Here is a 27371-nt window from a genome sequence, read left to right as displayed (position 1 = left end):
AAGATTGTTCCATGATTCGCTAGTGGGCATTGGGGCGACATTTAAAAATGCTGCCTGGATCATCAAGTATCTGATTTGATGGCAGGACAGGTGAATCAGAGGCTGCCCGTCAGCAATATACTGTGGAACCCATTACATCATGTTTTTTTCTAAATGCTGCAGCAAATGGGTGAGAAAGCCCCCATTGCTGTCACGGCTTCCCGCCCGACATCGGAAATCGTAGCTGTTGAGTGTATTTTATGCAAAATCTCGTCGAGTAATTTTGGCCCACTGTACTTTGAGACAGATAGCAACCCCATAAAATTGGGTTACCCTACTTCTCTGTTGCCTTGTTGTGGTATAAAAGTTGATCAATTCCCAAGCTCTCCTATAAATAGCTCTACATTATCTCCAACTTGACATAAATGTTGTTCAACTTAATTAAATTATTCCTTGTGGTTCTAGCTTGAGTGTCTTACCCAAGTACAAGTTTATTACTCAGACACCAATAACATAACTATTACAGTTATCCAATAAACTCATAAAAACTGGTTTCCCGCAGACCCTGGATAATCTTATACTTTATGTCTTTCCTTAATGTTTATCATCTCATGTTATATAATATTGAAGTGGTTCCTTCTCACCAAACCTCGAGATGCCAACAAAACGGTCATCTTGATAGTTTAATTGCTGATCAGTTTAACCTGATATCTCCTGTCTAAAAATACAGAGACGGGAGATGCCCTGGAAATCCCAGCTAGATAATGCGATGACTGTCTGGCTGTAAGGAAATGCTGTTGTTTGATCTTATCCCTGATGTTGACACAAATCTTTATCTGACAATCATATTGAGGAGTGTTTAACTTTGGAACATAAAGCAAGTTCTTGCTTTTATCCATATTGTTACAGTGAAACTTAATTTTTAAAAAGTTTTGAGAGATTTACTCGATTGTATTAAAACTCTTGCACCTCATGCATCTATCTCCCTGTCGGCTTTCCCTTACAAATTTCAAAGTCCACATTTACAATGAAAAATGCTGACATAAACTCAAATTGCACATTCCTGACAGTGGGAATGCTGTAGCTGACACATGGCAAGTTTACAGGGGCAATTTTAAGCACAAATGAAGACATAGGAAATTCCAATGAACATATAAGATAAGCATAGAATATATGCTCCGTTCCTGAGATCCTGTTATCGCTGGTGCACGATTCGTGGAGTTCCACAATAGCAAAACTGGCGCTGCACCTCCACCGATTCAGATACTGTTAAGGGGCTAGCACCAGCGCCACGTGGAACACAATCAACTCCAATGAGAGACGGTGCCAGATTCGCCGGTTTCACGATTGACACTCAGGAGGCTGAGTATACACACTTCGCTCCCCACACACACCATCCCAGCGAACATAAAACTCAGAGCCAAAAACAGCTTCCAGCTCAAAACAAAAGTAGAAAGCAGAGCCAGAGCCCAGCTCCACCCACACAATGACATCACTGCAGCCACCTTGAGAAGACAAACATTTCTTCAAGTGACATTCCCATGACAATATATAGTTCCACTGTGCTACCTTTCGAGCCCACATTCTGTAATTGGGCTTCTTCCAGTTGTTTTTGAAAAACCTCATGCTGTTTCATGTGAACTTCTACTTTTGCTTGCCATTCCAGGTTCTTGATTTTCACCTCTAGGTATAACTCTTTTGGAATCTAATGTTTTCCAAGATTCCTTCCAACATGCAGCTGTTTCCTTCAGCACTGCCATATCTTTTTTGTACCTCTCAGCTTCCTCTTTTGAATAGTAAACATTCCTGAGTCTTCTCTGAAAACTGGTTTATCAGTTCTTTCAGTGTGGCATCAAAATAATTTTATTTTACTGCGTAATGTTCCTGAGGGACCAATTTAGACTGAGGGATTTTGTAATGCGTGAAGGTCCTTCAGCAGTTTTACCTTTTAATTTCAGTTCAGTATCATTTTAGTTCACCGGAGAACTGAGATTAATTCACTTTAGACTCGTCACATAGCCAAACCGAATGAAAAACTGGGTGTCTCAGAGAACAAGATTTTTAAACTACTGGAGAACCTCAGGGCCTCAGGAAAAAAATCAGAAGAAGCTCAATACCTTTTTAATTCTCATTTGGTGAACTTGCCAAGGACTTAATCCAAAAGCAATGCATTGATGAGTTCTCAACCAGCTTCAATTAAAAATTAACAATCTTTGATAAATGTTTAAATCTTCATTCGGAGGAGCTTGCAGAACATAAAAAGAATAGGATGAGGTGATAGCAGCAGTCAGCTATGGCAGTGTGACCAGAAGGACTGGCCTCCAGTGTTGGAAGAAGATCAACGACCTACACCGGGCAGCACGAGTGAGTAGATACTAACGTCCCATCCCCCCACCCCTCCATGGGAGCATCACCCCAGACAACCCCAACCCTCCCTCCATCCCCCTCCCCTTTCAGCACTCCCTCCACCTACCCCTTCAACCCTTCCTCCACACCAACCCTCCCGTCAAAACCCCCCCCCGTGTGGCTATTGATGCTCTCTCTGTGTCTCCTCAGGAAAAGCTCTCCCATAATCAGCATGAGCGGGCCCAGACTGGCGGTGGAGTGCCGGACTTGAGAATCCCCACCTCCTTCAAGGAGTGGGCCTTGGAGGTGACCAGTGTGGCCGAGGACAGGGCTGTCACCAACGCGGAGGCCTGTGGATGTCACAGAGGTGAGGAACCACCAGGCTCAACAAGGAGGACCTGTCAAACGTGAGTAGTGATTACCTTACTGACTGACCCATCCCTCCCACTGACCACATGTCCATTCTCCCACAGGTCCAGCATCCGACTGCGCCGGCTCATACCGGGCGGCCCCTCTCCTCACTGTGAGGAGAACACCTCAGAGGAGAGCTCCGGGGATGCAACTCTTATAGTCGCGGCACAGCTGCCATCCCCACCGTCGACCAGGCGCAGATACACACGCCTCTGTGGTGCATGTTAGTGGAAACATTCTGGTGTGCACCACACTGCTGATGAGGCACATCTGGTGGAGGCAGGAAGCCCAAGACGAGACAACAGTTGGAGGTTTGCTGGATCCCTGGACCCAGCTGGCCCCAGCCTGATGCTGAGCCTCTGGAACAAGGTTACCCAGAGCTGATAGAGATGATAGGGAGCGGCTGGGACATTCAGAGGGAGATGTCAGCATCACTCCAGCAGATCCATAGCTGCTTGGAGGAGTCCCAGAGGCTACGGGCGCAAGAGATGGTTTGCAATGAGTGACACCGAGGCCAACACTGCTAGGATGGCGACCGCAGTGGAGACCCTGGTGCATGACGCCAGCACCATGAGTGAAGGTGTCTGGCATCAATGCTATCTTTGACAAATATTTTCACACATAAGTGATTTTCAGAAAATGGATTACAGCCTGTTTCTTTGCTTACTGTGATGTCAGTCAGAGCTTCTGTTTCAACCAATGCTTGATTTAAATTTGCTCAGCATAATATTCTGTGGACTCAGTGTTGCTTCTTTATTGTTCCCCATGATAAATGTGAATAAATTCTATCATCTGAAGCCCATTCAAATCTGTCACTGACTTGACAAATGCAGACAACCGACAAAGGCAGCAGAATGCTAAAAATTAATTGTGGTGGAGTTACAAAATGCATTTTCGCATTAGCATGTGCTGCCTGTTGGATAGTTACATCAGTACAACCAAAATTAATTGGATGTAGCCCCTTGTGATTTAATGCCACTATATAATCAAACTTAATAGGATGGATCCGATTCAACTGAGTGGGCAGGGCTATTTTAAAATGCTTTCATGTTTTAAGCCTCTGGAATTTGCTGCTTAGACTTTTAAGAGTTAACACCAAAATTATTAGTTGTCAACATGTGTGCCATTTAACTGGGGCCTTGTTGCTTTCATCTGAAATATACAGCATGATACTTCCAATCATTGACCATCTTGGCTTAGCATGCAAGCCTATTGTGTTTTAAATGAAATTCACACAAGTGAAGCTACTTGATCTGATCTCTCATACAGCAATATATATTGAAATTAAATATCTAACCTTGTGGCATTTTCCCTTTTATCTTTATGTTATTCAAGTCACTGGGCATGTATAGCCTGTCAGTGTACAACTACTATGTGATTATTTTTTCCCAAGGACAGTTGTATCAAATTGATTTTTCCAAGCTGACAAGTAATTTTATAATACTTGGGGTATTTGCCAGCTTGAACATTTTACCAACTAAACAAAGGTCAAATGGCGAGTGTATAATTTGCATATTGTGAAAAGGAAAATTAATGTAATATGAGTGCAATAGTTCATCTTTTTCAGTTAAGAAACTAGTTAACTTCTATTTTATTGACTTCTCAGCAATAACATTTCCTCATACAACCGAAAGTATTGTCGCAGTCCATTGCCTAAATGCATTAGTGCCAGAAAAAGAGATTTGCAGCCAAGAACAAATATTCTTATATGCTGGGTGAAAAGCAGTAGTTCTTTGTACAGAGAAGGTTTTGAACCATAGGAGACACTTATGTAGTCAAAGGTGATAACAATGGGTTTGATACAAGTAACATAGCCAGCCAGCTTCATCTGAAGGGAGGTCATTTAAATTGTGTGAACATGCTGCCCATGTACATTAGCTGCAATACCCAGTGGAACCTAGAAATACTTAGGGTTGCAGAGAAGATTCAAAGGAATTTAGCCACTTAAAAGGTGACTGAAGAAGAGGACAAATAAGGTTGACTCTTTGGAAAGATTGAAAATAGTTCCAAACTATTTGCCAGACTTTAAAAAGGGCTGCATGGGAAATGTGTCAGGCCAAAAGCAAAAAATGACAACCGCAATGCAGTAAGACATGGCAGTGGCGCAACACCCCAATCCACTGCTTGCTCGCTGTCCAAAGCGGTGGATTCCAGCATGTGAACGATACATCAAATAATGTCCTGTTTGGCACACCAGGTTCATTTTGTGCTTCATGCCAGACAGGAGGTGCTCAACGCTTTGAACAGTTCCTGCACGACATCACAAAAAATGGAGGCAGAGAGAGCACACTTGACTTTGACTCGAGAGCATTGGCCCTGTCGCACCTTCCAAAGCCTTTATCCCTCAAAAGATTATATAGGGGCGGATTTAAAGACCCCATAGGGACCGAGAGCAAAGGCAGATGGATGCAAAATTTGACACTGTCAGCTGGCATGCCAATTCCCTGACTCCGTTTCACCTCAGGCCACTTCCAGGTGGTGGAAATAGAGACAATAGAGCTGCCAATAGAGACAGCTTAGAATCTACTGAGACCCATCAATGGAGGCGACAAATAATTTCCAGTTGGTTTCTAGGTTCTAGGAGGCAGCTGGGACAGTTTAGCTGGCCAGTGGCAGACAGGGTGGTGACCAGGCAGGTTTAAAGATCCTCTGGACGTATCTCTGTGTAACAATAGCCGAAGAACACCCAGTAGTGATGCGAAGGTCATTATTTATTTCAAGTTTGAAGAAATTGGAGAGAGGATGTCTCCAATTTGGGGTATCCTCCTCTCTCTCAGTTACCTGCCATGACATCTGCTGCTGCTGTGATTGGCCCACCAGCTTTGAGAGTAGTGGCCTTTTCTGTGATCCCTTGCATATGCAAAGATACAAACTCCTGTTTTAGAAACAAGCTTCAGATATGTCTTTTTTTCTGCTATGTGAATATGGCAAATATCAGGGGCGGGATTCTTCGGAAACCGGCGGGGTGGGCAACTCCGGCGCGAAGGAGTGGCATGAACCACTCCGGCGTCGGGCCGCCCCGAAGATGCGGAATCCTCCGCAACTTCAGGGGCTAGGCCGGCGGCGGAGTGGTTTGCGCCACGCCGGCCGGCGCGGAAAGGGCTTGGCGCCACGCCAACCGGTGCCGAAGGGCCTCTGCCGACCGGCTCGAGTCGGCGCATGCGCAGGAGCACCAGCGTGTGCTGGCGTCATCCCAGTGCATGCGCAGGGAGGGTTCATCTCCGTTTGGAGAATCCCACCCCACATTCATCTTATAAGGCAGATATGTTTCCTCTCTATCATATCAAAGACTTAGGTACGCTGCCATTAGAAGCTCTAGGCTATTGTCTTTTGTATGTGTACAAGAACTTGATTAAATACAATAGGAAGTGAAGGAAACACATTCAACACTGACTAATTAACTTATTTAAGCAGTGGGAAAGTTGCAACTATCCTCAGGGAAATGACATCTTTTTAAACAATTCATAGAAGGATTTTGAAGTCAGTTTGTTGTTTTTCACAATGTTGTTGAACTGTTTTGGTACCAAATATTTTGTGGTTTAAATTATATTTGTCATATTAAATTTCAGAGTTTAACGTTTTACAGCACGACACATGCATCATGTTTGAATATCTTTTCGAAGATACAAACAAATTTAGACTACGGTGTGCTGAGTGGCTCTCCAGTTACACTATATTTTACTCAATTCCCAGCCCCTTAGGCTTCACATATATGAAGAAAAATAAAACCCAATCCAATTAGTCAAGATCATTTGGCAATATTTGTGCCACACAAGTGCCAGTTAATGACCATCTCCAACAAGAGAGGATCTAACCATATCCCCTTGACATTCAATGGCATTACCATCACTAAATCCCCACTGAATCAACAGCCTGGGGATTACAATTGACCAGAAATTGAACTGGACTCGCCATAGAAATGCTGTAGCTACCAGAGCAGGTCAAAGGCTAGGGGGCAGGCATGTAACTCATCTCCTGACGCCCCCCCCCCCCCCCCCCCCCAAAGCTTGTTGACTACCTGGAAGGCACAAGTCTGGAGTGTAATGGAATATTCTCCATTTGCTTGGATGAGTACAGCTCCAACAACAACCAAGAGGAAATCCAGGGCAAAGCAGCCCGCCTGATTGCTCCTCCTTCCACAAACATTCCATCCCTCCACCACCAACAAACAGTGGCAGCCGTGTATACCATCTACAAGATGCACTGCAGTAACTCTCCAAGGTTCTTTAGTCAGTACCTTTCAAACCCACGACCATTATCTTCTGGACGGACAAGGGCAGCAGGTACCTGGGAGACCCACAACCTGGAGTTCCCCTCCAAGTCTACCCAGCGATGCCCACATCCCATCTGGGGGAGGTGGTGGCATAGTGGTATTGTCGCAGGACTAGTAATCCAGAAACCTAGGATAATGTCTGGAGATCCGGGTTCAAATCCCACCACTGTGGGTGATGGAATTTAAACTCAATAAAATATCTGGAATTAAAAAGTCTATTGCAAACCATGAAACATTGTCGATTGTCGGAAAAACCCATCTGGTTCACTAATGTCCTTTAAAGGGGCAGTACGGTAGCATAGCGGTTAGCACTATGGCCTGACAGTGCCAGGCTCGATACCCCTCTGGGTCACTGTCTGTGCGGAGTTTGCATGTTCTTCCCGTGTCTGCTTGGGTTTCCTCCGGGTGCTCCGGTTTCCTCCCACAGTCCAAAGATGTGAAGGTTAGGTGGATTAACCATGCTAAATTGTCCTTAGGTTAGATGGGGTTGCTGGGTTACGCATATCGGGTTGAGGTGTGGGCTTAAGGAGGGTGCTCTTTCCAAGAGCCAGTGCAGGTTCGATGGGCCAAATGGCCTCCTTCTGCACTGCAAATTCTATGATAAATAGGGATGTATGGCAGATTTCCTTCCCTAAAGGACATTAGTGAAGCAGCTGAATGTTTACATTAATCATTGATATTTTTATGGTCGTTATTACTGAGACTAGCTTTTATATTCCAGATTTATTAATTGAATTTAAATTCCACCAGATATTATAGTTTGGATTTGAACCCATGTGCCCAGCTTAATACTCCAGATTGTCCAGTGAAGTTACCATTACCTCACCCTCTCTCCTGAATAGCTGTCAAACGTTAAGGCCTGATACATCATTTTGGACTGAAAATTTGTGTTTGAAGCATTCTCTTATGTCAAAGAAAAGCTCAACAGTGATCATTCAAAGATGTCTAAGATATGAAACAACGGAGTATTACGTGAAACAACTAAAATATTCAAGGGCGTATCTAATTCTGAATCACTCTTCTAAAATATTCTGACACACCCTACATTGTTAAAAACATCTAATGATCGCTTGATCACCTGTCTTCACCACCCCACCCCCCGCACTTCAAATTTTCCATTATCACAAAGACCAACCCTGATCCCTCTGCCCTTGCAAATTATCGGCCCACTTCCAGCTTTTCTTCCCTCTCCAAAGTCCATTGCTGTGTGTGCAACCCATGCACAATTTCCTATCATTCCATATTTGAACCACTCCAATCAGGTTTGCTGCCACAGCATTTTAACAGTCCTTATCACAGTCACAAATGGCATTCTTTGTGACTGTGACCATGGTAACTGTCCCTTCCCATCCTTCCCAACCTGTCAGCAGCCACACTATAGTCCTCCAACGCATCTCCTCCATCATACAGCATGATGCGACTGCCTTCTCTTGGTTCTGTTTTTATCGAAGTCGCTTCTATTCCTGTTTCCATACTGTTTCCTCTGAAGTTTCCCACAAGGATCGATTGTCGATGCCCTCATATTTTTAACTGACAGACTGTCCTCAGTAACATCATCTAAAAACAAAATGTCAAGTTCCGAATGTACTCTAATGACAGACAACTACACCTCTCTCAAATTTTCCAGTGTCCCTGATTTGTTTGTGAAATATCCCAGAGATTTCCCCTAATTACATATTCGGGAGACAAAGTCATTGGGTGAATTCTCCACCGGTAGGATTCTCTGTTCCGCCCGCAGCGTAAACTCCGCCTGTGAGTTTCCTAGTGGCGACAATGGGAAATCCCATTGACCAATGGCGGGAATGGAGAATCCCGCTGCCAGTGAAGGCGTGCGGCCGAGGAATACGCCACTGCGAGGGTGAACAAGTCAGCCGACTGTCTTTGGTTCATATAAAGAACAGAAAATGTTATCTCTGTTTTGGGTGGCACGGTGGTGCGGTGATTAGCCCTGCTGCCTGATGGCACCGAGGTCCCAGGTTCGATCCCATCCCCGGGTGACTGTCCATGTGGAGTTTGCACATTCTCCCGTGTCTGTGTGGGTTCCACCCCCACAACCCAAAGACGTGCAGGCTAGGTGGATTGGCCAGGCTAAATTGCCTCTTTATTGGAATTTTTTATTAAAAACTTTAAAATCTGTTTCTCTCGTCTGAGCTACTGAGTATTCCCAGCATTTGGTGTTCGGGCCGGAAAGTGGAGCTGAGTCAACAAAAGATCAGCCATGATCTTATTGAATGGCGGAGCAGGCTCGAGGGGCCAGATGGCCTACTCCTGCTCCTAGTTCTTATGTTCTTATGTTCTTATTCATCGCTGAGACAAACTTCCAACCACATGTTAGATCACCTGTCCTGCTATTTCCTTTCATCGGTCAGTGTCAAACATTGTTTGATAACTTTTATATGAAGTGCCTTGCGATGTTTTTAAAATTTTCAGCGAGACATCTGAAGGGTGTATTAGTACAGAATGAGGATATAAATAGATACACCCACTGTAAAAAAAAAACAATCTTGGCATCAATATTGTCGGAGTCGAAGGAAGAGATTTCATGGAATGCATGGTAGGCTGGATAAGCATAAGGTTTATTTACACTGTACACAATAACCACAAGTACTACAACTGCTCACCCTGAATGGACACCCTCCCTGACCTGCACCCAGGTTGGGGGGAGGGGGCAGTGTTTATGCTGTGAAGCTCCTCCCAGTAAGGGGGGGGGAGGCTCCATGCCTCATTTACCAGAGTAGTTCATATTCCATGGTGTAGGAGGGGAATCGGATACAACATGATGCTTGGCCCCTGAGGGGGTCACAACAGATGGACCCTAATTTATTAAAGAGGGGGGAAATAGCAGAGGTTCTGGTCGCAAGGTTTTATCTGCATTAGATATGCAGGTTTTGTAATTGGATTGGAGAATAGCCAAGGTTAAATCTTTGTTCAAAAAGAGATAGAAAGATAAAGATGTTAGAAAATGGAAATTATTACAGTTAGAAACATTAATTGCATGTAATATTTATGAAATGAAAAAGCCTCAGGAAGTTTGTTAAAATACTTACACAAGACAACACAGTCGAAACAAAATTCCTTTTAACATTTAGATTTCCTTCTTAGTTTTTTTAATACAATTTAAATATGCAGATTGCCATGATTTATTTAATCCTTACTCTCCCCCATAGTTTATTGTTCCACTATCAGATGATTGCAATTGCATTTTGAGCTAGATATTTTCAGTTTTCAATGCCACATCTCCTAAGATTAATTAAATCTGACCCAGTTTACTGAAAACGTTATCCAGCTCGTCCCATTCTGCTGTTCTTTCCCCAGTATTATTTTTCCCCAGATGTTTATTTATCTCCCTTTTCAAATGTATTCCGGATTCTGCTTCCACCACTTGACATTAAAATAATTCTCTGAACCTCTCTGTTTATTCATTTGTTTGGTTCGACTCTTAACTTTATGCCTTTCATTTGCTGACTCAGTGATCAGTGTGAATAGTTCAGTTTGATTTATTAAAAGGTGTTCATAATTTTGAACACGTCTATCTAATCTCCTCTTAACCTTCTCAGTTTTAATGAAAAGCGCCTCAGTTTTTTTGGGGCCTTCCTTCGCAGCTAAAGCCTTTCATCCATGTTATAATCTCAGTGAATCCCTTCTGCTCCCATTCCACGATATGAGATATTATGGAATACACCCACGGAACGCTGGTAAGCTCCTGTGACAGGAGCGTTGGGAATGAACTGCGAATTGTTATAAGTCAACAGTTCAACTTTGTGTTGATCAAACAAAATACAATATTAACAGAGGTAAGTAGCCTCAAAGAGTTATTAATCAGAGTAATATAACTGAGATGCGCAAGATGTAGGTCAGTATTACATATTATGTAGAAATAGGCCCATGGCACTGTTATTTAATTGATCTAATAATGTTAATGGAAGTGTAACCAATGAAAGATGTAACTAATGAGGAAAATTAGATGAATGACTGACGTTAATGTGGGAACGTAAAAGGGATTCATTTGGAATCTCCACTCTTTTGATTTCTTTAACTCTATTGTTGTACTATCTCATCCAGAAATTTAGCAAAATGGGACAAGCAGTAGAAAATTGATGTGACACAGATGCTATCAAACAAGGCAGCTTCAGATGTACTTTTCCTATCTTCAAAACCACATAAATTTGCCTTTCTTAGCGAATAACATTATTTTGCCATCAACCTGGTGGAAACAAGAAGGATTTTAATGCTCTAGATTTGGCCCAAGTTTGGATTTATTTTGATGGGAAATAATATATTTATTTCAAACAAATGGAATTTTTTATTAAATGATCTAGAGTGCTTTGTGGGTGAAAGGGAAAGATGGAATTAAATAGAAAAGCAGTGATTCAAAGCATGGCACAGTTGAAATGTGTTAAATTTGTTCTCTTAAAGTTCAAGTGTAACAAACTGTTATTAAGGGTGTAAAAAGGATTAAGTATCCCATTAAGCATATAAAAAATGTTGAAGTACTTAAGACTGCTAAATTGTGTTTTGGCATTATGGCAAGAAATGCAAATTAAAATGTTACAGCCTTGTATTTAGCAGTTCCAGTTGATCATTTATTTCCAACTGGAACTGCCTGGTTGGCATGGCCTTGGTGTCAACTGTATGTTGTGTAAACTATTACTAGCGTAATTTGTATGTGCACCATACCACAGGAGCCAATGTTTTGAGTTCCAGGCAAGCTGTGTTGTGGATAGAAGTGCCAATATAAACTTGTTTAAATCATCAGATAGCGAAAGCAGCTATCCAAGTGATATACATACCTCATAAAAATGGTTCATGCGCCTTCTACTATTGTAAAGCAGGTCCTGTGCAATACACTTCGCAATGAGTGTTATCTGTGATACCTTCAAGTGACAGGGCAATACGGTAGCACAGTGGTTATAGCACAGTTGCTTCACAGCCCCAGTGTCTCAGGTTTGATTCCCGGCTTGGGTCACTGTCTGTGCGGAGTCTGCACGTTCTCCCGTGTCTGCGTGGGTTTCCTCTGGGTTTCCAGGCTGCAGCAGAGGAGCGGGCTACAGAGGGGCAGATGGCAGCTGCTCAGGCTGAAGGGCTGGCCGCCCAACAGGATGATGGGAAGGAGGAGGAGGTGGAGGTGGTGCCAAGTAGGTGCCGGAATAGGCCACGCGTCTACCGCAACCCCATGTCCTTTGAGGACCTCCCGGACCAGGCCTGCAGGAGGAGACAGCGGGTGGGCAGGGAGACTGTCCGACACATCACATGATGGCACACCTGGCACCGTAGGTGAATGGGGGAAGGACACCTGCTCCCGGTGACCGCCAAGGTGACGGTGACGCTGAACTTTTATGTGACGGGATTTTTCCAGTCACCGAGTGGGGACCTATCTGGAATTTCAAGGCATCGGCGACTGGATAGTGTGGGGGTGGGGCGGTCAGTGATGGCCACTGGGGGTGAGGGGTAGTGGACGAATGAGGCCCAGTGGTCTCAGTGCATCCATGACAACAATGACACCCTGTATGCCCTTGCAGACCAGTACATCCAGTACCCAGTGGACCGCGCCCACCAGGATGCCCGGGCAGCGGGGTTTGCTGCCGTCGCTGGGCTGCCCCGGGTCCAGGGGATCAGCGATAGGGTGCATGTACCCTGCGGCTACCGGCGGCTAACAGGCCACTGTTCACAAACAGGAAGGGGTACCACTCCATGAACGTTCAGGTGGTCTGTGACGAACATGATGAGGATCCTGCACGTCTTCACCCGATTCCCGGGAGTGTGCATGACTTGTACATGTTGGCATAATCTGTAAACCCGACATGTTCGAGGGACATCCCCCTCCCGGCTGCTGGGCTGGTTGCTGGGTGACAGGGGTTACCCATTGCGGTCGTGGCTGATGAAACCTATACGGAGGACACAGAGCGCGCGGAGACCCAATACAATGATGCCCATTGGGCAATCAGGGGTGTTGTGGAGAGGTGCTTTGGGGTCCTGCAGATTCGTTCCAGGTGCCTGGACCGCTCTGGAGGGGCCCTCCAGTACGATCAAAGCGGGTTGGCCGCATCGTGGTGGTCTGCTGCGTCCTTCACAATATAGCCCTGCAGAGGGGTGATGTGGTGGAGGAGGATGAGGAGCAACAGCATGCCTCGCCGGATGAGGAGGATGAAGGGGACGGTGACAATGAGCTGGACTTGGGGGCTGGCCAGGCATGGGAGGCCGCACTATGCTCTCGGCAAGGCCAACGAGCACGGGACACATTAGTCAACACACGTTTCACCAACTATTGGGGAGGGGGGTTGCTGGGCAGGGGCACGGACACCACAATACCGCACCCCTTCACGGGGACAGAAACGAAAGGCAGTAAGGGGGAAAGTGTAAGGCGGAGAAGCCATAGTCACAAATCAAAAAGGGCCACAATACAGGGTAGTGTGACTGAGGAGAGCTCAGTGAATAACCCCAGTAATGCTAAAAGGAATAAAACAGGAAGTAAACATAAATGGAAAGTGACGCAGCAGGTTATTACAGGAAGATATGGGTTCTATGATAAGGAAAATTAGGAGAAAAATTAAAAGGAAAAGTAACTTAGGAGAGGTTACTGACAGAGGTGTTAAGATTCAAAATGGAGATATAAAAGCTAACATAAGGGTACTTTACCTGAATGCTCGTAGAATTCGGAATAAGGTAAATGAGTCGATGGCACAAATTATCGTGAATAACTATGATTTAGTGGCCATTACTGAAACATGGTTAAAGGATGGTCAAGACTGGGAGTTAAATATCCGAGGGTATCAAACTATTCGGAAGGGCAGAGTGGATGGTAAGGGAGGTGGTGTTGCTCTGTTATTTAAGGATGACATCCGGGCAGTAGTGAGGGATGACATCGGTGCTATGGAGGATAAGGTTGAATCCATTTGGGTGGAAATCGGGAAGAGTAAGGTGAAAAAGTCACTGATAGGAGTAGTCTATAGGCCACCAAATAGTAACATTATGGTGGGGCAGGCAATAAACAAAGAAATAACTGATGCATGTAGAAATGGTTCAGCAGTTATCATGGGGGATTTTAATCTTTATGTCGATTGGTTTAACCAGGTCAGTCAAGGCGGCCATGAGGAGGAGTTAATAGAATGTATCCAAAATAGTTTCCTAGAACAGTATGTAATGGAATCTACGAGGGAACAAGCGGTCCTAGGTCTGGCCCTGTGTAATGAGACAGGATTGATTAATGATCTCATAGTTACGGATCCTCTCAGAAGGAACGATCACAATATGGGGGAATTTAAAATACAGATGGAGGATAAGGAGGTAAAATAAAACACTAGTGTTTTGTTCTTAAACAAAGGAGATTACAATGGGATGAGAGAAGAGTTGGCTAAGGTAGACTGGGAGCAAAGGCTTTATGGTGAAACAGTTGAGGAACAACGGAGAACCTTCCAAGCGGTTTTTCACAGTGCTCAGCAAAGGTTCATACCAACAAAAAGGAAGGACGGCAGAAACAGGAAAAATCGACTGCGGATATCTAAGGAAATAAGGGAGAGTATAAAATTGAAGGAAAAAACATTAAAAGTGGCAAAACGTAGTGGGAGACGAGAAGATTGGGAAATCTTTAGGGGGCAACAGAAAGCTACTAAAAAAAGCTATAAAGAAGAGTAAAATAGATTATGAGAGTAAACTTGCACAGATTATAAAAACAGATAGTAAAAGTTTCTACAAATATATAAAACAAAAAAGAGTGGCACGGTAAGGATGAGAAGGGAGATTTAATAATGGTTGATGAGGAAATGGCTGAGGAACTGAACAGGTTTTTTCGGTCGGTCTTCACAGTGGAAGTCATAAATAACATGCCAGTGACTGATAGAAATGAGGCTCTGACAGGTGAGGACATTGAGACGATTGTTATCACTAAGGAGGTAGTGATGAGCATGCTGATGGGGCTAAAGGTAGACAAGTCTCCTGGCCCTGATGGATTGCATCCCAGAGTGCTAAAAGAGATTGCAAATGCACTAGTGATAATTTACCAAAACTCACTAGACTCTGGTGTGGTCCCTGCGGATTTGATATTAGCAAACGTGACACCACTGTTTATAAAAGGAAGTAGGCAGAAAGCAGGTAATTATAGGCCAGTTAGCTTAACTTCGGTAGCAGGGAAGATGCTGGAATCTATCATCAAGGAAGAAATAGTGAGACATCTGGATGAAAATTGTCCCATTGGACAGACACAGCATGGGTTCATAAAAGGCAGGTCATGCCTAACTAATTAAGTAGAATATTTTGAGGACATTACCAGTGCGGTAGACAATGGGGAGCCAATAGATGTGGTATATCTCGATTTCCAGAAAGCCTTTGACAAGGTTCCACAAAAAAGGTTGCTGCATCAGATAAAAATGCAGGGCATTCAGGGTAGTGGTAGCATGGATAGAGGATTGGTTAATTAATAGAAAGCAAAGAGTGGGGATTAATGAGTGTTTCTCTGGTTGGCAATCAGTAGCTAGTGGTGTCCCTCAGGGATCAGTGCTGGGCCCACAATTGTTCATAATTTACATAGATGATTTGGAGTTGGGGACCAAGCGCAATGTGTCCAAGTTTGCAGATGACACTAAGATGAGTGGTAAAGCGAAAAGTGCAGAGGATACCGGAAGTATGCTGAGGGATTTGGATAGGTTAAGTGAATGGGCTAGGGTCTGGCAGATGGAATACAATGTTGACAAATGTGAGGTTATCCATTTTGGTAGGAATAACAGCAAAAGGGATTATTATTTAAATGATAAAATATTAAAGCATGCTACTGTGCAGAGAGACCTGGGTGTCCTAGTGCATGAGTCGCAAAAAGTTGGTTTACAGGTGCAACAGGTGATTGAGAAGGCAAATGGAATTTTGTCCTTCATTGCTAGAGGGATAGAATTTAAGACCAGGGAGGTTATGCTGCAACTGTATAAGGTGTTAGTGAGGCCACACCTGGAGTATTGTGTTCAGTTTTGGTCTCCTTACTTGAGAAAGGACGTACTGGCACTGAAGAGTGTGCAAAGGAGATTCACTAGGTTAATCCCAGAGCTGAGGGGGTTGGATTATGAGGAGAGGTTGAGTAGACTGGGACTGTATTCATTGGAATTTAGAAAGATGCGGGGGGATCTTCTAGAAACAGATAAAATTATGACGGTAATAGATAGGATAGATGCGGGCAGGTTGTTTCCACTGGCGAGTGAAAGCAGAACTAGGGGGCAGAGCCTAAAAATAAGAGGAAGTAGATTTAGGACTGAGTTTAGGAGGAACTTCCTCACCCAAAAGGGTTGTGAATCTATGGAATTCCCTCCCCAGTGAAGCAGTTGAGGCTCCTTCATTAAATATTTTAAGATAAAGATAGATAGTTTTTTGAAGAATAAAGGAATAAAGGGTTATAGTGTTCGGGTGGGAAAGTGGAACTGAGTCCACAAAAGGTCAGCCATGATCTCATTGAATGGCGGAGCAGGATCAAAGGGCCAGATGGCCTCTCCTGCTCCTAGTTCTTATGTTCTTACGTTATGTTCGCCACCGAACACCCTCACCTCCCACACCACCGAACACCCTCACCTCCGACACCATCAACCACCCTCCCCTCCCACACCATTAACCACCCTCCCCTCCCATACCACCAAACCAGCCGCTTGCACACACCGCCTCCATTATATATATCTGTGCACTACGAGCTGCGGCACTGGGTTGCCAATGACAGCAGGTCTGGTCCAGGCGATGGAGGATAATGACAGTCCGCTCTGCGATGAGCGCCGTGCTCCACATTGTTAGACAATGTCTGACTCATGCCACAGTAGCAGCTTCCACGTGGATGTTCCCTGTATGCAAGCTGGCCAGTCCATCACAAGGCCCTGTCGAATCATTGGGAACGGGGTGATGGGGACGATCGGGGGAGGGGTGGGCTGCGTGGTCCACCCACTGGGCCTCACTCGTCCTCCGCCCCTCACCACCAGTGGCCATCACTGACCGCCCCATCCCGACACCCATCAGACAGCTCACAGGGGCAGAATTTAGCAGTGTTAAAGTGTGTTTAATATGAAGAGGTATATACAGTCTGTGCCCTAGCCTCTATAACTGAACTGTGCCCTGCACCCATGCCAACCTAACTGGTGTCTAACTTTCTGACACTGCGCCTAGGTGGTTCCCCACATGGTACAGCAGAACTGTGACCCCCTGCCTTATGACTCAGGGCCCCATTGGCGCATGTCTCCTGGGGTGGCCCGGCCTGGATGGGCCCGGCTGCTCCTCGGATGTCCCGGGTGGTGTGGTGCCACCCTGTTCTGCCCATTGCCCACCAATGCACCAGGGACAGGAGTGGGAGGCGGGGGGGGGGGGGGGGGGGGGGGGGGGGGGGGGGGGGAGTCCGAGGTGTTGCCGTGTTCCGGGACCTCCCCTGTTGGAGTCACCGGCACAGGCCGCAGCACATCCTCCTCCCTTGGGTTGCCTAATAGCCCCCGGGCTTCTCCATGGGATGGGGGTGTGAATGGAGCCAACCCCCGAGGCCTCCACGACACCTGGCGCTGCCAGTCCTGGATGCCCACTCTGGTATCGGCATGGGTTTGATACTTAGCGGCCATGGAGCACAGGGAGTGGGCCATCCCTGTCTGGGACTGGACCACCTCCCTCTGGAACTGGACCACCTCCCTCTGTGCCTGTGCGACACAGGCCAGCACCTGGGCAATGCCGCCGATGCTCTCAGAAAAGGCCTGCTGTGACTGGGCCACGCTGAGGAGCGCCACTGCAATCTCCAGATGGTTCTGTGAGTATGCAGCCCTGTCTGAGGCCACGGCCCCCAACTGCACAGAATGCCTCAGGCAGCCCTTGCACACTCTGACCTATGTTCGACACCATTGCCCCCATTGCCTCCACCGCGAACTCTACACGTGCAGTTTCGGCCTGGGTGGCATGCATGACCGGCACCACTGCCTGCTCCTGCAGGTGGATGGACTCCTCCACCTGTGCCTGCAGGTTCTGGAAGCTGGCCGCCATCTCCTCCTCTAGTCCCTGGGTCTCTGCCTGCACCTGCACTATATGCGTGGGGCTGAATGTTCCTGGAGCCCGGCACCTCTCCGGGAGACAGCTGAGTGCTGGGTCTGGGCTGCCCTCCGACCGTCCGGCCCCTAGGCTGCTCCTACCTCCACCTGCTGTACAACTGCTGTGCTGGATCAACTGTGTGGTGTGCACCAGTCTCGGAAGCCTCTTCACTAATTTTCCCAATCGAGGTGATAGTTTCTGAGATGGTGGAGGGTGTTGGAGATAGCTGTGACGGAAAGTCAGTGTCCTCATGCAACCCGAATTCCGGGGTCTCCTGGTCGTGGTGTTCTGGGGCGTGGTGTCCTGGATTGTGGTGGCCTGGGAAATGATGCCCTGGGTCATGGTGTCCTGGGTTGTGTCGGGCAGAGGGCTGGTGTTCCCGCTGCTCTCCCGTCGGTGCTCAGATATCTGGGGGGCACCGCCTCTGGCACTCGCTGGGGGCAGGGGCCCCAGATGGGCCAGGCCCATCCCCGGCTGGTCCTGTAAGACACATGACAGCATGTATTGTTAGACAGCCGGAAGGGAGTGAGGCGCAAGGTGGTGAGGTCTGGGATGAGGGGGAGAAGGGGGGTGTGGGGTGAGAGGGGTTGAGGTGTGGGGAGTTGGGGCGTGGGGTGAGGGCGGTTGGGGTGTGGGGTTAGTGGGGTTGGGGTGAGAGGGGTTGAGGTGTGGAGAGTTGGGGCGTGGGGTGAGGGCGGTTGGGGTGTGGGGTTAGTGGGGTTGGGGTGAGGGGGGTTGGGGTGAGGGGGGTTGGGGTGAGGGGGTTGGGGTGAGGGGGGTTGGAGTGAGCATACATTTGTCGTGAGGACCCGCAGCCAGCAGGGGTCTCACTTCGTGGTGCGCCACTGACTACCGCATCGACGACCTCCCTCTCCTCAGCCCGCCAACAATGTCCAGTGCCTTCTGCTCGGGCACAGTGAGGGGACGCAGGTCTGGTGATCCCCCTCCAGTCTACATCTTCTCCCATTCTCGACGGTTATGCGCGGACTTTTCCTGGGGCAAATACAAATAGCAACAGTGTTAGACAGTCCGACGCATGCAGCCCAGGGATTGGGTCTCTGATGGCATCAGTGGCCAGGGCACACAGCCATTGCGGCTGGTATGGGTGGGTGCAGCCATGTGGGTCAGGGTGGGGGTCCAACTGTTCCCCTTGGAGGTGGAGGGAGTCGGGTCACATGTGTGTGGGGGTGGCGGGGCGGGTGCTTGGTGCCAGGAGCACAGTGCTGGGTACTCAGCCAGGCCGCCCTGAGGAGGTTGTGCACTGGTCTGCAGTCCGGACCACCACCCTGACAACGCTGACAGCGCCTCCCACCTCTGCCCAGACACGGCAAACGATGACGCCTGCTGATATCCGGCATGGCCCAGGGTATAGTATGAGCCTCCTCTGCTCCGCGCAGTCAAGGACACTCTCCAGTTTGGCGTCCCGGAATCGCGCCACGGCTCGCCTTGCGGCCATCTTGGCTGTGACGCTTGTGTGTGTGAGGGGCAGAACTATTCTGTGGGGGCGGTTGAATCGCTGCAGCTGGGGACCCGTTCACGCCGTCGTGAAACTCCACCGTTTTCGTGACAGCGTCAACATTTAGTCTCAGGAAGGGAGAATCCAGTCCCCTTTATTCTAAAATCATACTCCCTAGTTCTAGATTCCCTCATGAGGGGAACATTCGCTCAACATTCACATTGTCATGTCCCCAGAATCTCATAGGTTTCAATTAGATAGGCTTTCATTCTTATGAACTCCAATGAGTATAGGTCCAACCTGCTCAAGCATCCCTCATGAGATGACCCCCTTCATCTGAAGAATTAACCTCATAAAACGTCTCTGAACTGCCTCGAGTGGAAGTACGTCCCTCCAAGGGTCGGATTTTTCTCTTTACGGAGGTAATTGCATGTTGGGTGATTTCCCAACTTTGTGATTCTGTCTCTTGCCTGGCAGCGCCCTGCCTAGTTACTTTCAAGGTGGGGAAATGATTATCGGCTGGAGTCAGGCTTGCCGACTCCTGGATCAGGTCAAAGGCAGAAATGGAGACAGTTGAGCAGGTTAGAAGGTAAACCTCTGTTCATTGGAATATTAGCCTAGTTCTGTACATTGAGTGTTAAGCACACTAACCTTCAACTGCCTATCAACCAAATCTCCCTATTACATCCCATCTGCCCATGTCCCTATCATGCCCGCAATTTGCTCAGGGAAGTGTCAATCAAATGTCCATCCATACAAATTCCAAACAAACAAAAATCCAATAAGTGGCCATAAAACTGTAAAAAAAACAAACAGCCATGCAAAACCATTTCAAAAACTATAATCCTCTGAGAAGAACATAAAAGTGCCAATCTAATCAACGCTGACAGCCACTTTGACAACCACATCCACAACACCGACTGAGCTGAATCATTTAGTGGGTCTTTGGGCTCAGCCAAGCATTCACAATGCGATTCCAAATGTGTCAACAAAATCTCTAGAACTGAATACATTAAAGCATTTGACGTAGAACAGATGGTCATCTGATCCATTGCTTCAAAGGCTAAATGGATAGCTGTGTGTCAATCAAGTGATTCAGCCATACTGTTTCTAAGACTGTACAGATAGCTGATCTATCAATGAGAAGATCAAAGCATAGGGTGCAATTTCTACAGTAATACTTGAACTTCATTGCTTCTCAATGCAGAGCAACAACTTATTCATAGGATAAATTAATCAACGGATCTGAAGATTCCGTTCACTTTCATAACATGGATAACTACTTACCTTGTCTAAACAAAACTTTATTAATCACTGAATTAAAAACATTCTCATTATACAGAATTAGGTTATGGGGCAAAATTCTCCAACCCCCCTGCTGGGTCAGAGAATCGCCGGGGAGGGGGCGCGTGAATCCTGCACCGCCGCCCCGACGCCGGCTGCCGAATTCTCCGGCGCCGGGGTTTTGGCGGGGCCGGGAATTGCACCGCACCGGTCGCTGGCCGCTAGCAGCGGCCCCCCTGTCTATTCTCCAGCCCGCGATGTGCCGAGCGGCCGCCCGTTTTCGGCCGGGCCCGCAAGCGTAAATCAAACCAGGTCCATACCGGCGGGATCTGGCTCTACGGGCAGCCTGCAAAGTCCTCGGAGGGTCGCGCGGGGATCTGGCCCCGGCGGGGTGCCCCCATGGTACTCTTACCCTCTGTGCCGGCTGCTGTCAACCTCCGCCATGGCCGGCGGGGAGAAGAACCCCCTGCGCATGCACTGGGATGACGCCAGCACATGCTGGCACTCCCGCGCATTCGGCAACTCTTGCCGGCCAGCGGAGGCCCTTCGGCGCCGGTTGGCCTGCCGCCTGGCCTGCCGCCAAGCCCTTCCACGCCGGCTGGTGCGGCACCAACCCCACCGGCGCCGGCCTAGCCCCTGAGTGGTTCACGCCACTCCTTGGTGCCAGTACAGCCCTCCCCACTGGGTAGGGGAGAATCCCGCCCATGATGTGTAAAGTTAGCAACATATTTTAAACTTAAATGTCAAAAGATTCTTGACTCCAGTACAGGCTTCCCAATGGTTCACAATGCTCTGAGTTGGTGTAAACTACAGGCTGGATTCTCCGCCCCCCGACGCCGGCAGTGCAGATCGCGATCGGGCAGAGAATTGGGTGTCCGGCCGAATCAAGGTTTGTGCAGGTCGCTGAACTGACCACAATGCTCTGGTCCCCAGCTGATGGTGGGATCGGCGTTCACGCCCACACGCCAGCAGGAGTCACCAGTGTTTCCGGATCCTCGCGATTCTTTCCATTCTCTGGGCTGGAAATTATGTGGGCGCAGATCTCTACTGGTATTTACCCACGTGGCTCTGATGTGGTGGACCGCGCCATGGGCCAAGGTGATAACCCCTTAAGGGTGCTGCCCCCAAAGTCCACCGGATGGCCTCCCTCCCTGCACAATGCGTGACCTGTCACCCCTCCACTACAACTCTGCACCCCGACTGCCGCCCCAGAGACCCCCAAATCAGGAGACATCCCCAGAGACACCCCTAAAATGGAAACACCCTCAGAGACTCTAATAAAATGGGAGACACCCCCAGAGACCCCTCTAAAATTGGGGACACCCCAGAGACTCCCCTACAATGGGAGACACCGCCAGAGACAGATCCCCCAGGGACCTCCTAAATAGGAAGACCCCCCCCCATGGAGACTCCCTAGATAGGGAGACCCCCCTTAGAGACTCCCTAACAGTTAAAATGCTTCAAATTTCCAGCTCAGCACTTCAAAAAGTCTCAAGTGTGAGCGGAGTGATTGGAATGCACTTAACTGTCTTTGATGTGGTTTGATGTTTGAAAACATAGTGGTTACAGAACTTGGAGTTACTGATCCATGAAAGAAAATTAATGAAGCAAAGCTGACACCTGTGTTTGTGGAAGCTGTCAATCATTGCACACTTGATGAAATAAATGAATGGCTTGTAGCTGAATGATCTGAGGGGTTTAAAAAGAGGCCAATGCTTTTCTCTTTCCAGGAATGAACACATGTGTTCTCCATCTCTCTGAGCCAGCAGGTGTGTGACAGGTGAGTGCTACAACAATAGTTCTTTTTCACTGTCCCTGTCTGGACTGCGCTCTAGCCTCCAGATAGGGGTTTGTTTTCTTGAGGGGTCTGTGGGGTTCCTTTGTTTTGGTGTTGTCTGTGAGGTGTTCCCTTTAATTAAAGGGTGTCTATGGTAGGTTCCCTTTGCATAGGAGGTCTCTGTAGAGGCTCCTTATTTCACTGGGTCTATATGATGGTTTCCTTTAGTTTGCTGGTCTCAGAGGGGGTCCCCTATCCAGAGCATTGAGGTTCAGCTATTTTGTGTAAACTAATTAAACTAAATCAAACAAACTGAGGGAAAGTGTAAAAGAGGGCAGCCCCTTAAAGAGACACTGCCTTAAACAAAATCAAATCACAAATGAAACTTAAACATCAAACTAAAATGTGATGAAAAAGGTGATAAGTTACCCCAATCCCTGTGGTGCCCAATGAGCATGGAAGGCTTGGACGGTGCCAGTGCACACTGCGTGCTCCTTCTCCAAGGACACCCGGCCATGAATATAGTTGTCGTAGAGGGATAGACAGTCAGGTCGGACAATGCCCTCGGTCGTCCACTGCCTGGACCCTGTTTCTGGCAAGTTTCTCCAGACCCAGGAGACCCAGGTTCATGAGGAGGTCCTCCTCCCTTTCTGCCCCTCCCCGCTGTGGGTGCCCATAGGTCAGGAGCTTGGGGCTGATGTTCAAATAAAATTGTCCAAAAGGTTTTTGAAGTAACTAAAAGGGGGCTGTGTTTTTACGCAACTAAAAAGGGGATACGTATAAGTAACGTGTATATGTATGGTCTACAGACTGCACAAGGCTGCAACACGGGCAAGCATCTTGGGAGTTTGTGAACAATGCAGTCTATGGTTGTATGGGACTGCTGTGTGCAACAACCTCCACCACAAGTCCCCGTGTTAAGGGGGACCTTGACTGGAGACCTCCACCACCAGATGGCAACAACAAGGCTTGCCAAGGGGTGCCTAGGTGACGGGTAAGGGCAAGGAAGTGAAGGGCGTGCATCAGCAGCTCATACAGTAAATACTCTGTGCAGTGCAAAAGGCCATGGAGGGTAGTTCTGAGAGGCTTTACGTCTCTGGCTCCCGTGATGGGATTCTGGGCTTGGGGCCAATTTGAAATTCTGTCTAAGCAGGGGTGCGTTTAGATGGGAGTTCACCTTGTTGAACGCCTTCTCCTGGTCGTGAGATAGTAAGTCGTCCAACAGACCAGCCCTCTAGGAATTGTAGATCAGGTCCCATACCAGCTGGATGTTTCACAAATGGTTCAGCCCCGGGCTGTACAGGATTGGTTAAGGTTGATCTTGTGGTCACGGTATCAAGGCGGGAAGACATTGCCTTGACAAAGATTTTGTAGTCCATGCTGAGGAGAGAGACCGGGCACCTGTTTTTTAGCAAGCGGCAATCCCCCTTTGTGGCAGCAGGGTAATAAAGGTCCTGCACCTCCAGTGGATCCGCCGCTGGGAAGATCTCACCCACTGTGAGCCCCTTTTCTAGGGCAAGATGGACCGCCCACTCGGTTTTTAAAAAAAATGGCTTTGTCATGTGTTTTAGAGGCAGCAACAAAAAGACACTCTGCTTCAGAAGCAGCAGCAACAGTTCAGCTACCTCAGCCTCAGCCTTAACAGAAACAGTCGATGCGGAAGCAGGTACTCACAATCGGAGGACTCCAATAGGGTTCAGAATTGGCACTCCAACTATTTTGATTAAACCAAATAAAAAAAATTAAATAAACTGAGGGACAAAAGAATACTGCCTTAAACAAAAACAAATCGCAAATTAAATTTAAAACGTCAAACTAAAACATGATAAATGGGGTCATTAATTCACCCCAGTCCCTGCGGTGCCCAGTGAGAATGGAAGGCCTCAAAGATGCCCGTAGACATAGCATGCTCTCTCTAAGGACGCCTGGCAACAAATGTAGCCATGGTAGAAGGGCAAGCAATGGGATCGGACAACCCCCTCGGTCACCCACTGCCTGGACCTGTTTCTGGCGATTTTCACCAGGCCCAGGAGCAGGTTCATGAGGAGGTCTCTTCCCTCCCTGTCCTTCTCTGCACCAGTTGCCAGTAGATGAGGAGCATACAAACAAAACTGAGACAAAGGTTTTTCAAAAAACTGAAAGGGAGGTGCAACCTAAAGCAACTTACAAAAGCATGGTCCACAAACTCCACAAGGCCACAAATACATTTTGGTAGTCCATGAATCGATACAGACAGTTGGGACACCAACCAGTGGCAGTGAACTTTAGCCATGCATATTTCACTGACACTGTTGAGTTGTTAATGAAGGGTGAAATTGCCTATCAAGCAATTGAATGCCTGAATGTCTCTTGTGCCAGATGAGACACAACTTATTAGAGTGAAGCCTGCAATTATCATGACAAGCACACACCCAGAAGGCATCCTCATTCTCCCATCTCACAACCCTACACACATATTCCTGAGAGACAAACCTCCTCGGCAAGTGGAATTGATATTCAATAGATCTCAGCCCCTCGATTTCAGAGTTCTTCACATTTCAGTTGTACTTCCCCAAGTGAGAGGGTCTTCATTTCTCATGAGACAGGGGCACAACCCATTCCTAAGAAGCCAAGTCTGTCGTTAGAGCTTGGCCTCTCATGGGACCCCACACAGGAACCTCACAGTTGCCCTAGTGCTGACCCTCAGAATTCATCTCTTCCCACCCACTTTCCAGCTCCCACAAAGGACAGACACTCCCTCAGTGGTGATTTGGCCACAAAGCCAGCAAGGAGGACACAGGATGCAATGCCCGAATGTCAGCATCCAGACCCCGTTAAATCAAGGAGCGCCCCAAAATGAATGGAAGGTAAAGCCTGCTAGAGACGTCTCCGCCCGAGCTTGAGTGACTGCACCCCAGCCCTGACCCCGAACTTTCCTGTGCACCCTGAGAAATGAAGAGTCTGGTGAATAATGGCTGCCTGACTGCTCATTTCCAATATTCCCCTTGGAGGTAAAGCCACTAGGGGGCACAGTAGCACAGTGGTTAGCACAGTTGCTTCACAGCGCAAGGGTCCCAGGTTCGATTCCCGGCTTGGGTACACTGTCTGCATGTTCTCCCCGTATCTGCGTCGGTTTCCTCCAGTGCACCGGTTTCCTCCCACAGTCCAAAGATGTGCAGGTTAGGCGGATTGGCCATGCTAAATTGCTCTTGGTGTCCAAAAAACAAAGGTTGGATGGTGTAATAATCCACAGGAGGCAGGAGTCCCGTCACCACACCAATATTTACTTCCAATAACTAGATACAAGAGCAGCTCCAAACAGTGCTGCTAGCATTCCAGTCAACTTAAGACTGAGTCACAAAGCCTACACAGGTGCTTATATGGGCCCCCTCAATGAGCTATCATTAAGGGAGCTCATACTCCAATTGGCCAACCAATAATACTAATTGGAGGTCATTACAGATGGGGTTGCTGGGTTAGAGGGATGGAATGGTTCGCCCAGTCACCAAGGGCCGGTGCAGACTTGATGGGCCGAATGGCCTCCTTCTGCACTGCAAATTCTATGATTCTATGATTCACGCTTTTGTAAACCTGTAAATGACACCGGGATGGCGTCATGTCGGCACCTGGTGAATATTCTGTGAGTTGGGAGGGGGGGGGGGGAGGTCTGGAGGAAGTGTAACAGCATGCTAATGTATTAAAGTGAGGTTATCGGGCTCCCACAGCGTGCTTCGCACTACTCCAATGGAGGGGGAGGGGTATGAATTGAAAACCCAATCATGCCAAAGGTAATTGAGAATTTCGATTCTCTCTGGACTCTGAGTCCATGCTGAGTTTCTCACGGGCAGAGTGTGGCCTCAAAATCACCCCCTCATTCCAGTCACACTTCTCTAATTATATATTCCATCCCCCATGCAATAAAGGCCTACAGTCCATTTGTCTTCTTAATACTTGCTGTACCTGCGTGCTAACACTTTGTGATTTGTGCATGTTCCCTCTTTATTATTTGTTTATCATCCTTTGCTGATTTCTAAAATTGTCCCAATTGTCTGGCCTATCAATTATCCTCACAGCATGGTCGGTCTTTTCTCAGTTCAGTTTGATGTCATCCTTAACTTCCTCAGCTAGCCCCAGATGGTTCGACCTTCTCATAGTGTTTTTCTTTCTCAATGGAATATAACTTTGTGAAAAATCTCTCCTTAAATGTCTGCTACTGTTGTCCTGCCATTTTACCTTTTACCCATTTTCCCAGTCCACTTTATCAACTCTGTCTTTGATCCTTTTATTTAGGTTTAAGAGACTAATTTCAGACCTATGTTTCTCACCCTGGCATTGACTGTGTAATTTTGGCATGTTGTGATCAATCTTACATAAAAGATCCTTTGCTATGATATATTGAATTAATCCTGTCTCACTGGACTTCACTAGGTCCAGAATAAACTGTTTCTGGTTGGTTCCTCAGCATCTTCTAAGAAAGTGAGCGGGATTTTCAGGTCGCCCAATCACATGCTTCTCGGCGATGTGCTGTTCGCCAGCAGTGGGATTCTTTCTTACCGCCACTCATCAGTCGGGAAACGGTCCCATGCTGCCGTGAAACCCGCTGGTGGGGTGGGCTGCCAGCAGGAGAAGTGAATCACAATCGTTGGAGAATTCCACCCACTGACTCAAATGAGCTCTATGAACTTGTTCTCAAGGCTTGGTTTGCTGATTTGATTTGTCCAATGTATAATTAGGTTTATTGTCACAAGTCGGCTTACATTACCATTGCAATGAAGTTACTGTGAAAAGCCCCCAATCGCCACCTTCCGGCGCCTGGTCAGGTCCACAGAAGGTGAATTCAGAAT

General features: G+C 47.4%; 2 long non-coding RNA genes across 2 annotated transcripts in view; one reads left to right on the top strand and one right to left on the bottom strand.

Moving 5' to 3' along the window:
- LOC119975420 overlaps positions 1–23966 on the bottom strand; it is a 27558-nt gene extending 3592 nt beyond the window's left edge. Inside the window, exon 1 of the long non-coding RNA XR_005462761.1 lies at positions 23726–23966. This is a non-coding gene — a long non-coding RNA (uncharacterized LOC119975420). The remainder of the gene's footprint in view (positions 1–23725) is intronic.
- On the top strand, positions 10411–27371 carry LOC119976120. Its single transcript, XR_005462874.1, has 3 exons — positions 10411–10803; positions 22502–22551; positions 26990–27371. It is a non-coding gene; the product is annotated as an uncharacterized LOC119976120 (long non-coding RNA).

This window comes from Scyliorhinus canicula, chromosome 13 (genome assembly GCF_902713615.1).
Source record: "Scyliorhinus canicula chromosome 13, sScyCan1.1, whole genome shotgun sequence".
Lineage (NCBI taxonomy): Eukaryota > Metazoa > Chordata > Chondrichthyes > Carcharhiniformes > Scyliorhinidae > Scyliorhinus > Scyliorhinus canicula.
Note: the sequence above shows the minus strand (reverse complement) of the source record. Positions and strands in the feature narration are given on the sequence as shown.